The sequence below is a fragment of the Mustela nivalis genome, assembly GCF_964662115.1.
Source record: "Mustela nivalis genome assembly, chromosome: 1".
Lineage (NCBI taxonomy): Eukaryota > Metazoa > Chordata > Mammalia > Carnivora > Mustelidae > Mustela > Mustela nivalis.
The window spans coordinates 105,057,994-105,074,322 of NC_139020.1; the positions used below are offsets into that span (position 1 = coordinate 105,057,994).

The 16,329-nt window shown below is 42.0% G+C and overlaps 1 protein-coding gene across 3 annotated transcripts in view; it reads left to right on the forward strand.

The window, feature by feature from the left end:
- The window catches only part of VPS8 (VPS8 subunit of CORVET complex), a 246,408-nt gene that overhangs the window by 216,422 nt on the left and 13,657 nt on the right, over positions 1–16,329 (forward strand). The window lies entirely within an intron of this gene.

Genomic DNA, 16,329 nt, shown 5'->3' on the forward strand with positions numbered 1-16,329 from the left:
GTAGGTTTTCTTTCCTTGCCCTTTTTATAATTTCAGCCAGCATCCGTGTCCGTGAAGAATTGTAGAACAAAAATAACAACTTGCTGGCTCTGGTAACTAACAGCAGGTTCTAGCTTCAAAGCCCTGTGCCAAAAATGGGTCCCTTTTCTCTGCCTGTAGAATCCCCTGAGACGTTTTTAAAAGAGAAAAAGAATAAAAACAAAATATGCTATCCTAAAAGCCCTATTCCACGCTGCCCAGGAAAATCTCTTCCATTTTTGTCAGGAGCGCAAGGGCAGGCGGACTGAGGCGATGACTGCTGCCACCCAGAGCCCCCGCACTGTGACGGAGGGAAGGGGGGCTTGAATCACCTGGTCTCCTCGCTCCATATACAGATGAACAAATTGGAATCCAGAGGGACCTTTTTTTGCCTAAGCTTTCAAGTGTTAGCTATGGGACACACTTCTAAGGTAGAGGTTAAAAATGTGCTTTCGATTCAGCCAGACATGGGTTCAAAGATTGACTCTTCTGCTTATTTATCTGAATAACTTTTTCTTTCTTTTTTTCTTTCTCTTTCTTTCTTTCTTCCTTTCTTTCTCTCTTTCTTTCTTTCTTTCTTTCTTTCTTTCTTTCTTTCTTTTTAAGAGAAAGAGAGAGAGGGATAGAAAGAGAGAGAGAGAGAGAGGATCTTGACCCAAGCCAAAATCAAGAGTCAGGCACTTAACTGACTGAGCTACCCAGGTGCCCCTAATGGAACAACTTTCTTAGTCAGCCTCTCTGCTTCCTCTGTTGTAAATGATGGTGCTACCTCTCAGAAGTATTCTGAAGACTAAATGAGATACTATTTTTTAAAAAGATTCTATTTATTTATTTGACAGACCAGGGGGGAGGGGTGGGACATAAGCAGGGGGAGTGGGAGAGGGAGAAGCAGGCTCCCCACTGAGCAGGGAGCCTGAGGTGGGGCTCGATCCCAGGATCCTGAGATCATGACCTGAGCCAAAGGCAGACGCTTAACCGACTAAGCCACCCAGGCACCCCCTAAATGAGATACTATTTAAGGGCTTAACACTGTGTTTGACAAAAAGTAAATCCCTGGTAAGTTATTGGCACATAGTAGGGACTCAGGTGTTACTGGTGTTACTGAAACTGGTGTTAAAGCACAAATCCCCCAATCCTAGTACTATCAGATGTCCTATCACTTTATTATTGCTGCTTTTTATTGTCCATTCTGCAGGTATTTCTGTATGTCGATACTGAACTAAGCAAGGGACTACGGGGATGACAAACACAGTTCTTGTTCTCAAAGACCTCAGCACTTACTGGGGAAGGTAGACATGTAAACTGACAGTGGCTGTACAGGTTGACACATGCTAGGGAAGATGCCTGGGGTACACAAGAGCAGAGTGGAGGGGCTGTGTGGGGTGACTTAAGTGGATTTAATATGACTCTTTTGCTCTTAGAGTAAAAAGCCCAATGAAGAAGTTTGAGAAATGCTTAGCTGTTCCTCTAAAGCTTTGTTACTAATTATAAGGAAAGCAAACCCAGCCATACTTAAAGATGTTTATTAAATATTCGTTTAGAAATAGCCTCATGTAACTTATTTTTTAAACTTAGTAATGGCCTAACTCTCTGTGATGTTAAGTGTCTTACTACTGTCAGGGGGTAGCAGTGTGATGTAAGTAGGATTCTCTTATTCTTGTAATCAGCATCAGACAAACAGAAACTTCCAAAGCCAGTGGCTGGCCCCAGGTGGCATTCCTAGGTGATCAGGTACAGACTTACTCACTGTCCAAGCAAGAACTGGGGTTATCTCTAAAATATTTTAGTGTGTGTGTGTGTGTGTGTGTGTACCTTGAATATGTTTTATTTTAGCAGTGAGAGCGCATCTCTCATATGTACCATTCAGATTAGCAAACATTAATTTCACCAGTAGAAAAATTTCTGTGTTTTTTGAGCTAATGAGCAAAATCTTAGGTATTGGTCAATAATGAACAGCCAAAGGACTTTGAGTAGCCACTTTTGGGAATTTGTGTTAGCTAGCAGTCTCTGAAATATGGATGCTTGGTTAGGACTGCTGACCGTACCTAAGTTGAAGTTAAATCAAATAATGCATACTTAATATTACACTGTTATGATGTCTAGAATAACTTTAAAATACATCAAAACAGGTGCCTCTCCCAGACTGAGTGATCAGGGAAGGCTTCTCAAAGAAGAGAAAGCTTGATCTAGTGTTGAATCACAAAGGGAAAGATACTTCAGGTAGGTATGAGTGAGTACAGGACACTTCAGAATCAGAGATGGTTCTGTATGTCTTACATACAGAAGCAGGTAGAAGCTTGGTGAAATGAATGGAAATAAGTCAAGCAGAGAGAGTAAATTATCATATGGTTTCACTTATTTGTGGAGTATAACAAAAAGCATGGAGGACATGGGGAGTTAGAAGGGTGTTGGGGTAAATTGGAAGGGGAGGTGAATCATGAGAGACAATGGACGCTGAAAAACAATCTGAGGGGTTTGAAGTGGCGGGGGTTGGGAGGTCGGGGTACCAGGTGGTGGGTATTATAGAGGGCACGGATTGCATGGAGCACTGGGTGTGGTGAAAAAATAATGATACTGTTATGCTGAAAATAAATTAAAAAAAAAAAGAAAGAAAGAAAGAAATGAATGGGAAGCCATAACTTAAAAGAGTCCTATGTTGTGAAGTTTGCTTTTTATCTTGAAGGTAAGGGTTTCTGTCCAAGGTAAGATTAAAGGCAGGAAAGCAAAAGAATAGAGTGTGCCCGGGCAAGAAAAAGGTCTGTATCTGTGCTGTATTATTAGAATGAAGAGATGAGATAGATTCAAGTCTTATTTTTCCTCCCCAAAACTCTTTATGAGACCCTAAGTGTGAGCCAGATGTCCTTCCCATTTTGAGCTTTCTCTTCTGGTGCCCTGAACTAGTCTCCACCTACCAAAATGTTTACCTAGCTGAGTAAAAATTGCCTCGTGACTTACATGTCTGCCGTACTGGAGACTGTCCGCCTCAGGAAGGCAGCCCCTGCCTCAGACTTGCTTGCTCTTGTATCCCTACCTGTGGAACAAAATAGTCAGTCAGTAGTTGTCAAGTGAATGAGAGAGATACATGAAAGAGACTCCACAGGACTTCATAGCTGTTTACGGGAAGGAAGGGGGGAAAAAGAAGTTTCTGGGGCTGATAAATAGAGAAAGAACAAATGAAACCTTGTTGCTGTCCCACGCTTGTATTCCCAGTGTGGTGAGTCCCTTACTGTTTGAGCTACATCAGCAGTATTCTGACTGAGACCAGTGTGAAACTCATTACCTAATTGGTACTTCCCTAGTTGTATATGTATTTGTGTGTGTGTGTGTTTGTGTGTACATATATGTGGACGTCTGCATGTATATTCTGGGTATCATCCTGGAGCTCCATTGTCAAAGTTACATTGACAGATGGAGGCACCAGCAGTGTCTGTTGAACAGTTGACTGCCAAAGTGATGTGAAACACAAAGGAGCAGTAGTGTTCTTGATTTGAGCCAAAGATTCTCTGTTGACCAATAACTCAAGAAAGTGTTTGATGACTGTGTTGTCAATATTGGCTATGGCAAGAGCTGGATGCAAGTGCTGAGGAAGCAGCCATGTTCTGTAGGGTTCTGCTTAACTTCCTGAGATGAGTGTCTCATGTAGGAGTCGCTCTTCCACTCTACCACCTGTCAGAATCTAGCAAATTCTATGAGTATGTATACATAACTCTTTTTTGCAACATAAGCATTTTGCATTTTAGGTATTTGTTTAGAAAGCTCAGGATTAGAAATACTTGTTGTGTATTATATATATGTGACATATAAAATTTGTGTGTAATATTTATATAAAATTTAAGTGGCTTAACTTCAGTAAAGTTAGAAGATACACATGCTACTAAAGCCCTAAAGGGCTTGTTCAGTGTTTGTTCGTGGATGGCCGGAAATTTAAAAATCAGGAAGCATTTTCCTAAGATAAAAATTACTGTAAAAGTCTCTTGCAATTAACTTACTAGAATAGATTAAAATGGGAGGTGTTGATAATGTTTAAGGTGATAAATGGGTTTAGAGAGTTAGTTGAAGGCAGCATCAAAAACCACTCAGCTTTGATGCATCTTTTCTCAACCACTGAAGAAACACCAACCAGGAATTTGCAAGATTGGGATTGTTACGTGCATGGTCACCAAAGAAAGCAGTTTTGTCTTACATCTCAATCACAAAATCATAGTTATATTCCCTGAGCTTTCCCCAGTTTTAGATGAGCTTTCTCTGCTGGTGTGTTTGCAGAAGCCTGAGGAGTCAGGGTCTCTGACTAATGAGTATCCTCAAGCTAGTGATATCCACTGGAAGAGTCAGTTGGGGTGATGGTCTTCCCAGAGTGAATTCTCCAGTTTAGGACAGGCACTGGGAGAGGTAGGGTAGAAAGGCTTTCTCATAAGTCTAGGGTAAATTCAGTGAATATGCCACATACTTCCAGATGCCAGGTCTGGGAATGACCAAGGTCAGTGAAATACAGTTCTTGCTGTAGACACATTTCCAAGGGAATAGTGACTGAACTGTTTAATGTACTAGCCAAACCTCCCAGAGGCTGATTAGCAGTTCCTTAAGTATTCAAGCATATTACGGGAATTTGAAGCCGTTTTTTGTTTGTTTTGTCCAAGTGTTCTGGTGAGGTAAAATTTTTATAGTCCATTCCCGATCTTGCCACTCATGTCAGGAATGTAGACAACTGAACTCAATCATGATTTTTATTAAATCATTGGCAGTTGCGGGGGGCGGTCTGGGGTGGTGGTATTTTTAAGGGAAAAAGCCTCACAGAGCCACAGTTTCCATAACAACAGAAAAAGCTGGCTGCAGTGTCTCAGCTGACTGGCCCCTCATGAGCAAAAAATGATAGCCCTTGATGGATGTCTGCTGCCTCTTTCCTTATTTTCTTAGTAGGACTTACATCCACATGTGACTCCCATGCCTCTGCTGATTAAAAAGACAGAAGGAAGCCGAGGACAGGATTTAGTCTTTGTTTTGGCATAGACAGGGTGGAAGATCTCCACAGGCCAGGTGCCCTTTTATGCTGGTGGGAAGTAGCTGGGGTGCGGTTGCCTTCAGACAGCCGAAAGATGTGGAAGGAAACATAGGCATTCTTTGTAGTTCAGAGGACAGAACCAGTGCCTGTGGGTAGCTGCTGTGTAGATGGAGATGTCAGCTCAGTTCGGAGCATCTTCCGAGAGTGGAACAGGATGCCTTGTGAGCTAGCCCGTGATCTGTTACCACAGGCGTTTGACCCCCGCAGCATGGCTGCCGCTCAGAACTGTCGCTGAGCTTTTCCTGCCATGGGTATAAGGTGGGCCGGGTAATTTTTAGATCCCTTGGTGTGTTAGGATTTTATGAGTCTGCAGTTGTATTAAATTCTAGTGATGTGTTCATTGATGTGCTGGATGATTTCAGTTAGACCCCGTCATCTAGCCTGAACAAGTAGAGTCTATAAAAAAACAAAAACAACAAAAGCAGGTTTGGACTTAGGGAAGGAGAGACTTAACGTGAAAAAATAATTGCAGAAAGAGGAGGGGCTTTTGCTATGAGGAGAAGGTTCCAGCCTTAATATCCCCAAGGGTGTCAAAAATCAGGTGGGGAACCTGGCTGGCTCAGTAAGTAGAGCGTCTGCCTCCTGACCTTAAGGTTGAGAGTTTGAGCCCCACCCCACAATGGGCATAGAGGTTACTGGGGAAAAAAAAAAAAATTAGGCAGAAAGGAATTTTTTTTTTTTTTAACAGGAACAAATAAACAAGGGTAGAAAGAACCAAATATGGGTAGTAGGTGAGAGTTGATTAAAAATGTCTTTCATTGGTGATTCACAGACCTGTACCCCTGGGGATAAAAATATATGTTTATAAAAAATAAAAAATTAAAAAAAAAATGTCTTTCATGCAGTCAGCTGATTCTTGGAAGGGATCATTAAAGATTGTAGGCTGGCTCAGGCTGAGGGTGGGTCAAGGACGTGGGGGCGGGAAAGAAGCTTAACTGAAGTTTGCTCATCAGTTAACAAGCATTTTGTTCCATCGAATCAGGACAAACAGTTCTGCTCATCTTTTAAGAGGCCAAGAGTGGAAATTTGGTGGATTTGTGTCTGGCTTTGTTATAGAAGAACTTGGTGGCATGGTGGATTTTGTCTCAGACTTACGGGGAAGTGTGGTCTTTGCAGTAAGCTGTTTCCCACAATGGGGTGTGGGGATTTCCTTAACTTGAACTGTTCTTCAGGAACTCAGGGCGCAGGTGAAGCATGAAGTAGCCATGGGTCTGACTGTGCTGCCATGTTCTTTCTTTACTCTTCTCCATGATTATGATCTGAAGTCCATGGCCAGGGCCTTTCTGAAACCTGCTTAGTAGTCCTCATGTGGAGGAAGAGACTGTTAGCTGGAAAGAGCTACAGGGGAGGACAGTGGTAACCCCTGGCTTCTGGTATTCCCTCTTGCTGATGATTGGGCCTATCTTCTGGTCTAAAAAGTGAGATTGGCTGAGGGTCTCAAAGGATCTCAGAGTTCTTACCTTAGGTACAAATCTACTCCTCACCCATTTCTTTTGTATTAAGTGAGTATTTTCAAATGTAGCATTTGGATTTCTTTAATGATATTTTAAATTACTGGACTTTTTTTTTTTTTTTTTTTTTTTTTTTGAGAGAGAGCGAGAGCACAAGCAAGGAGCAGAGGGAGAGGGAGAATCTTAAGCAGGCTCCATGCTCAGCACAAAGCCTGACACAGGGCTCAATCTCATGGCCCTGAGATCATGACCTGAGCTGAATTCAAGTCAGACGCTGAACCAACTGAGCCAGCCAGGCATCCCATTAATATAATGTCTTTTTAGAGCAGCTTTAGGTTTATAGAAAACGCAATCAGAAAGTGCAGTTCTCATACATCTCCCCCTTCACATCCCCCTGTTACTAATATCTGCATTCCTGTGGTACATTTATTACAGCTGATGAGCTGTGCTCGCTTCGGCAACACATATATTACAGCTGGTGAGCTAACATAGATATGTTATTATTAATGTAAGTCCATAGTTTACAACAGCGGTCACATGTTGTGTTGTACATTCTTTGGGTTCTGACAAATGTATAATGAAATGTAGCCTCCATTACAGATTATGCAGAACAGTTACACTGTCCCCAAAATCCCATGCATCACTTATTCAGCCTTCCCTCCCACCCTGCAAACATCTGGCAAATGCTCATCTTTTGATTGTCTCCATAGTTTTGCCTTTTACAGAATATCATGTAGTCGAACAGTATGTAGCTTTTGCAGATTGGCTTCTCTTACTCAGTGATACCCACTTAAGGTTCCTCCATGTCTTCTTATGACTTGCTATCTCCATTTCCTTTTGCTTTGAATAATATGCCATTATCTGGATATACCAGTTTGTTGTCCATCCATTCATCCACTAAAGGACATCTTGGACATCTTGGTTGCTTCAGGTTTTAGCTGTTGTCAATAAAGCATTTGGAGGGTTTTGTGTGGATATAAGTTTTCAGCTCATTTGGGTAAATACCAAGGAATAGCTGCTGGATTGTGTGGTAAGAACATTCAGTGGTCTGAGAAGCTACCAAACTATCTTCCAAAGTGGCTGTACTATTTTTGCATTCCCACACAGTGAACGTGAGTTCCTGTTGTCCTACATCCTTGTCAGCATTTGATGTTGTCTGTTTTTTGGATATTAGCCATTCTAGTAGTGGGGTTTTGAATGATATTCGATGTTGAGTATTTTTTGTATGCTTATTTACCATTTGTGTATCTTCTTCGGTGAGGTCTTTAAATGATTTTGAGGGGTTTTCTCTGGTTTTGTTTTTTGTTTTAGTGGTGCTCTAGAGTTTACCCTATACATCTTAACTTTTCTGATTCAGCTTCTGATTTAAACTAGCTTAATTCAAGTTATATATAGAAGTGTTACTCCCATTTAGCTCTACTACTTTTTCCCACATTTTGTGATACTCTTGTGCATGGTATATCTATTAATGTTACAAATCCAACAATACATTGTGATAATTATTGCTTTACTGTCTGTAGCCACTTTCTTAGCCCAGTAAAGCTTTGTCCCTACCCATCTCCTTTTTGCAAATATATTATACATATATTTCATTTTTGCATGTTATAGGCCAACATTATATTATATACATATTATTATACAGTTGCCTTCTAGTTCTTTTTACCAGTTCTCTTTTGATTTTTCTTAGGTGGATTTGAATTACTTTTCACTAATGACTGTGAATAGTATCTAATCAACTTACATTAGTATTTTTTTATAAGGTAGGTCTGTTAGCAACAACTTCTCTCTTTTTTTTTTTGTTATCTTGGGAAAGTGTTTCTTTCGTCTTCATTTTTGAAAGATAGCTTTATTGGGTATAAAGTTATGGTTGACATAACTTTCTTGGAGCACTTAGAATATGCTGTCCTGTTGTCTTCTGGCCTCTCTTACTTCTGCCTACAATTCAGTTACTAATCTTATTGGGGTTTTTTTATAAGTGACTCATCATTTTTCTCTTGTTGCTTTTCAAGATTTTCTCCAAGTCTTTGACTTACAGCATTTTTATTGTGAGATATTTGTGGGTCTTGGCCTTAATCCTGCTTGGAGTTTGTTGAGCTTTCTGGATGGGTAGGTTACTGCTTTTCTTTTCTTTTCCTTTTTTTATTAAAGATTTGTATTTATCCATTTGCGCGCACGAGAGAGAGAACATGAGCAGGGTTGGGGAGGGCAAAGGAGGAGCAGAGGGAGAGGCAGACTCCTCACTGAGCAGGGAGCCTGATGTGGGGCTCCATCCTGGGTCTCAGTATCATGACCTGAGCTGAAGGTAGACACTTAACCAGCTGAGCCACCCAGGTGCCCCTAGGTTACTGCTTTTCAGTAAGTTAGTGACTCTTCAGCCATAATTTCTTCAAATATTTTGTCTTCTCCATTTTCCCTCCTCTTTCTCTCCTCATTTTCTTACTCCCATTATGTATTTGTTGTGGTACTAATGGTGTCCTGCCTTTCTCTGTTCAGTTTTCTTCACTCTTTTCCCCGCCTGATCTTCAGCTTGCATACTCTATTGATTTATCTTCAAGTTCATTATTTCTTCTGCCAGTTCAGATTTACTATTGAGCCTCTCTCCTGAATTTATTTTAGTTATTATACTTTCAACTCTAGAATTTCCATGTGATCTTTTTTGTAATTTATTTCCCTTTCTGATACTCTTTTCTTTTTAAGGTTTTATTTACTTATTTGAAGAGAGAGAGCATGCCCACATACACAAGCAGGGGGAGGCACAGAGGGAGAGGGAGAAGCTTGCTCCTTGCTGAGCAGGGTGCCAGCAGACATGGGGCTCAACCCCATGACCCTGGGATCATGACTAGAGCTGAAGGCAGATGCCCAACCTAGTGAGCCACCCAGGTGCCCCTCTTTATTGATATTCTTTATTAAGGGTGCAATATTGCCATCATACCTTCATTTACTTTTAAAATCGTGCTTTCCTACATTTCATCCATTCCCTGTAGGGGTATGTGGTTTTTTTGTTTTGGTTTGGTTTGGTTTTTTTTATTGATGTTTGTTTGGGGGTGGTCTTTTTTTGTTTGTTTGTTTGGTTGGTTGGTTGGTTCTGTAAATATATTTATCATGGCCGATTTTAAAGTCTTTCTGTTAAGTCTAACATCTGGTTACACTCTCAAGCAAGTTGTATTACCTGCTTTTTTCCCCCCAGTATGTGATCACACTTTTCTATTTCTTTATATGCCTTGTAATTTTTGGATAGAAACTGGATATTTTAGGTAATGTAGCAACTCTGTGCATTGCTCCCCGACTCCTGGAGTTACTCTTACTTGCTGCACTCTACTCCAGGCTCCTGTAGCCCAAGCTATTACTATTACTTTCAATGACTGGCTGGCTTATTTTCATGAAGTCTTTCCCCCTCCCCATCCCCAATTGTTAAGCCTCTGATATTGCTCCTTCGGAGATACAGCCTTGAGTGTGCCCACAGACAGCTGGGATAGCAGTGGTATTGGTAGGGCTCTCATTCTTTTTCCTTGGCCAAACTAGCTGTTAAACTCTACTGGTTGTTCTGTTACTTTCAGCAATGCCCTGGATGCATAAATTGCCCTACACACTGATTCAGTGAAATTGTGACTCCTTTGAAGGAATAGTTTCTGAGGTCTGTTTTCAGTATTTGTTTTTACCTCCTTATTAGGGGTGCCCCCCCAAGCTATCATTTCTCTCAGTTCTCTTTTACAGAGTAGCTGGCCTTTTGTAGGTTATATCTACATTAAATCCATGAATCTCCTCCTCATTGCCTCTCACCACAACCTTCACTGTTCTTAAGACTATTCTTAGGCTCAAACTTCTCCACAGCTCAGTTGCAAATGAAGTCAGTTGCTTTGAGAAGAGATTAACACCTCTCTGTTTTACTGCCTGCTCCTCCCCCAGAGTAATCTCTGAACCAGGACTCTGTTCCTGGGGATAGGTAGCTTCTCTCTGAATGACACCCCCATTTAGGACTTGAATGCATGCTGGAAGAGGGAACAGCATGAGGTCCTCTTGGCCTTTCCTGTGATGGAACCACTGCCTCACAGACTGGAGCAGGGGTGATCAGAGAGCCAGGTTTTTTTTGTTTTTTAGTAGACAGTCCCCAGGAAGGAGCCTGGATTCCATGAGTGGAGTCTGGGTGGAAGAAGGGAGCCCTCACCACTTCTTGACTGCGCTTGCCTAGGACTTAGCCTCAGCAGCAGGTAGCTGGAGGCAAGAAGAGAAATTCTGAAGTCCTGCTTCTACTGAAAAGAGAGCCCTCCAACTAGGAGCTTGAGAGAGAAGGAGCTTGGTATTCTTGGTGACAGCAGCCTGGGGTGGTGTTTCTTCCTCACTATGCTCAGGTGGGAGCGGGGAGCAGTCTTGGTTCAGAAACCACAATGATTTTACATTGGTTTTTAAAAAATATTTATTTCTTCATTTGCTATTTGGCCTTAGGACAGTTTCTAAGGTCTGTAAAAGGTTGATTTTGGAGTGTGTGTGTGTGTGTGTGTGTGTGTATCTATCCATCCATCTATCTAGCCTCAGTAGTGAAAAGGTCATCAGAGCATCTCTTGCTGTCATGCTAGAGGAGTTATCTCTCTCCTCATCTGTTTCTAACAAGCAGTATCCTGCCTCTGAGTGAAAATCACCTCCTGAGGCAAGACTTCCCATGTTTGAGAGTTATTCCTTATTCTGGTTGACAACTCTCTACCTATTGCTCCTGTCCCTTCCTCTGGAAGCCGTCAGAAAGATCGCTCATTCGTTTTTTATAGCAGCCTTCCCAGTACTCTCTGGAGGTGAGGTCCTGAGTCCCCAGCCCTTCGTCTTCTCCTGTGTGGGCAGAACGTGGACAGTTAGCTCCTCGCTCACCGCTGCCCTGCCATACCCTATCTCTTCTGCTCCCACCATGCCGCTTCAGGGCAGGTCACCTGAGAGCACAGTGAGATCATCCCTGTCCTTATTCTCGGTTCTCCAAAGGAAACCAAAAGCACATTAGATTATCAGCACCCATTCTGCACGGGTGACTCAATGAACATGGTGATCACAAACTCCTGGTTCTGTTCACGCATGCCATTGGCCCCTCCTGTAACTGCTGTTGTTCCAGAGCCAGATGCAAGACTCTTCTTGTAGTGTTTCAGATTAGCCCTTTGGGCATCGAGTTTTTTCATTCCATGCTTTGGCCTCTTTTATCTTTATCCAGCTAACTGATAAAATATTTGTATAAAGCGGAGCCAGGGAGGGAGCCCCACGGAGACCAAGATAGTATTGCTTATTAGTCACCAGGCTCTGTTAATTGAGTGTTAATGGGTGTGATTTTTCTGCCTCTAATAGGACACTCCTTCCTAAACAGTTGACATGGTTTTCAGAGTGGAGTCCGATCCTAACAGTGGAGCTGTATGTGAGACCACGTCCCAGCCAGTGGCTGCTGTCTCTTCCAAGCTGGTGCCCTCTCAGCATGTGGGGGAGCACTCCCTTACCAAAACAAGTAATGTCCCAGTGTCCACCATCTCCTTGGAGCTGGGGACACAGCTGAAGTTTTGAGTATTGCTCAAGGTAGATGTGGGCCTTTCCCTTCCAACACAGTATCCTGAGGAAGCTCTCGGGCATTTCCTGCAATACGTGGCAGGGGTGTTTTTGCTTTTCAGTATGCATGACAGAGCAGCTAACAGCCTATTATTTTGCATTAAAACAACTCAGTAGGCCATTCTTAATTGCACTGCGCTGAGAGATCCTCTATTTGAAAAGGTCACGGAACTGAAGAGCAGAGCTTTGCGAGGTTTGAGCTGCTCTGATGTATGTTGTTTTCGAGCGGCTGTTGTGCTGTCACTGCGGAGAAGAGTTTTCTGTCTGGACTCCTTTCCTGATCAGTTCACGTGCCATCCCTGAAAGCTCACTCCTTGTGTATAGTATCAGAACATGGGGTCGAGTCTGTTCAAGAAACAGCAGAAGTCTTTGAGTAAAGTGGAAGGAAAAGGAAAGATGTAATGTGAGCTGGTGCTGAGCGCCTTCTGTTCTCTCTTACAGAAGCCACTGCCGCGGGTCTCCTGTGTTTTGTTGTTTTGCATATTGTAGGGACATTGTAGTCATGATTTACGTTGGTTCTTCCCTTGTGCCATAAGTAAGTTATAGCGCCCCGTCTTGTGTGCAGTTTCTACTGATAGTAAACAGAATTTCAGATGCAGCATATCCTTAAAAGGAGAGACTCCTCTCTACATGGTGAAATCACTTAACTTTTCCATATATTGACTAAATTAGTTAAGACTGCTTTTTTTTTTCTAAAGATTTTATTTGTTTATTTGACAGACAGAGATCAAAAGTAGGCAGAGAGGCAGGCAGAGAGAGAGGAGGAAGCAGGCTCCCTTCGGAGCAGAGAGCCCAATGCACAGCTCAATCCCAGGACCCTGAGATCATGACCCGAGCCAAAGGCAGAGTCTTAACCCCCTGAGCCACCCAGGCACCCCAAGACTGCCTTTTTATGGTACTAAAGGTAATTACATATCTGTCTCTGGCAACTTCATAGCAATATAAGAGAATAGTGAAGTTATACAGAAAAGTCCCTGTAGGCACTGGAAAGAACTTCTGTATTTCCCATGTCCTCTCTCTGCGTTTCACTTCGCTTCCGAGAAGCCCTCTGTACTTCCTGTTTACCTCAGCAGTGTGTTGTCACTCCCCAGTCAGTGTGTATCTCTGCTGCCCCGAAAGTCCTCACCAGCTACATGGTCTCTGTCTTCCGGGGCTCCAGTCCATGCTCCCCCCTCATCTAATGCTTGGAAAACTTGAGTGGAACCCTGTCACAAGCAAAATGAAGTCCAAATTGGTTTAGGTCAACAGTGTAGGCTTTGGATGTATCACCGGCCTGCTCTTCATCTTCATCTTCTTTCCTTCCTTCATTAATCAGTGGAAATTTCTCATTTCCTAAACCCATGTCCATATGTCTGCTTTTGTGATGCTTTGTTTTTAGCCTCCAGTTCAAATTCTGCTTTAATACATTCACAAAACACGTACTGGGCACTCACTATGTGGCAGGCATGGGTCTAAGTGCAGGCGATCCTGTAGAGAACCAGACCAGTCTCTGCCTTCACAGAGCCCCCATTCTGGTGGTATTTTCATTCAAAAAATGAAAATAAATCTGATTAGAATTCAATAATAGCTTAAAGCATTTGGGGAAGAAGAGTCTTGAATGAAACCTCTTGAAATCTCCACTACCTAAACCAGGGTGGTTGACTGAAACTGGAATATATGTGTATCATTACTGTCACATCCCTGTGAAACCCACATTTGCATTGCCTCCATTTTTGTCCTTCACATTCACCTTGGTTCCCAGGAAGAAAGTTTTGTGTGTACCCAGGATATTGATTCCTTACCATTTACACAGTCATGTCAGAAATACTTGGTGAGGACTACAGTGGTTGCCATGAAACCTGCTGACAAGAACGTCCAGAGGCCTGTGTGCTGTGTGAGGGAACACCTGTGCCATTCACTCCCAGGCCTCATAGTCCTGGGCAGGCCCTGTGGGACCCAACAACCTTCCTTACCTGTATTCTCCTCTGTTACTTCTTCCCTCTCTTCTTTGGAGTTACTTGACTTTTTTTTTCATTTTTCTTTTTTTTTTTTTTTTTTTTTATTTATTTGACAGACAGAGATCACAAGTAGGCAGAGAGGCAGGCAGAGAGAGAGGAAGGAAAGCAGACTCCCTGCTGAGCAGTGAGCCCGATGCAGGGCTTGATCCCAGGACCCTGGGATCATGACCTGAGCCCAAAGCAGAGGCTTTAACCCACTGAGCCACCCAGGTTCCCCTCATTTTTAATTTTTAAAGAGTTTTATTTATGTATTTGACAGAGAGAAATCACAAGTAGGCAGAGAGGTGGGCAGAGAGCCCAAAGTCCGTAATACCTTGTAGGTCCTGGGATCGATCCCAGGACCCTGAGATCATGACCTGAGCCAAAGGCAGAAGCTTTAACCCACTGAGCCATCCAGGTGCCCCTATTTGACTATTTTTTACTATTGATTTTGATTCTTTTATTGCTTTTTTAGCTATATCTCTTTGTTCTTTTTTTTTTTTTTAATGGTAGCTATAGGGATTACAGAATGCATCTTTACCTTATCACAATCTAATTAGAGTTAATATTTTACTACCTATTATAAAATACAGGAAACTTGCAGTGCTATAAGTCCATTTGCTAACCTCTCCTCATTTAGTTCTGTGAGTTCCATTTTCTTCTGCCCTCAGAAGAACTCTTTGTCTTAATTGCTAGCCCACAGTGGCATCTATCAAGATAATTGTTTGACTTTGTTCTTAAGTAGGCAACAATCAGGTAATCAAAGGGTAGCAAGCCTTAATTACATATATGAAGTGAATGCTTTCCCTGTTTTTATTTTTTTTAATAAGGTCATTTTATTATTTTTTAAATAATCCCTGTCAAGATAATAGGAAGGAATGATAAGACAAAGGAGGATTTCTGACTAGCGATAGAAAAATGCTACCCCACTAAGAAGCTTTCTTTATAACTCCACTTCCCATAAAAATAAATCTTAACAGATTTTTTTTTTTTTAGATCTTTCTTTCCTGACTAAAAGGAAAGACTGTAATAAACCACAGTGCGGGAACCTAAGTTTTCACAGGACAGTTCCCTCAGGGAGAAAGAAGGTGGGGGTCCCAGCCCCAGCTGTCATCCATTTTATTTCCCAGGACTACCATTTTTATTTCTGTTTCTAATGCTGCCGAACACTGGAGGCAACAACATCCATTGGTAATTTTTTGATGTGCTTGAGAATTTGAGTTTCCCATACCCGTGAGGCAGTTGATGACCAATGTTTTATGGTAATACTAATAATCCCTGTCAAGATAACAGGAAACTTTTAACACATTTGACCAAGGAACAATATTTTTTAAAATTTAAACTACATTCTACAGTTGCCTAAAAGTTTTTAAAAGTCCTTTTTTTTTTTTTTGGCATCATGAGATTATTAGTTTTTGCCACTACAAGTCTTCCCCAGGTTGTTGCCTTTCAAAGCAGGTTAGGCAAGGAGTAGCCAAGCGTGGACAGGTAGAATATACACGTGTCAGTCTTCAGACCCATCTGGTGACAGTCATTTTTGTGAGGGAGCAAAATGAGTAGACAAGCGAAAGATGACCTTAATGGCACAGCGTGATGGGGCCCTAACACTATGGTGGGCCCACTGAGGATGCTCGTGGGGTACTCGGTACCTGCAGTCCCAGCACACTGAGTAACACAGGTGCCCCATGGGAAGAATACCTTGTACACCCATAGTACCTTACGTTTGTGTAGACAACAGAGAAAATATCTGAATAGCCTACTTCATGAGGCTCCTATGAGGGAACTGGAGTGGTCTCTGGCTTATTCTAGTTACTTTCATGTTTAATGCACACATTAGCCCAATGTTTGCATTAGCCTTTGTTGTCTCTGACACGTGAGAAAACTGACCTATTAGACAGGTCTGATCCTATAGCCCGCTATCCTACATTGGTGATGACTAACTAACTAACATCAAGGATATCAACACAACTAATTAATGTCACTAATTCAGAATATTAATAATAATAATTCAGAACCAAGTTCAGAATCTCTTCCGTGATGGCAGAAAATATTCATGAGCAACTAGTGTATGCAAGAAACGGCCTTCACATTGTTGTGAAGACGTTAGCTTTAGTTTTTCTTTTCCCCCCCAGTATAGTTAGCATACAGTGTTGTGTTAGTTCCAGGCGTGCAGTATAACGATTCAATAGTTCTGTACATTACTCAGTGCTCATCATGATAATTGTACTCTTTAATCCACTCTAACTTTTTCACC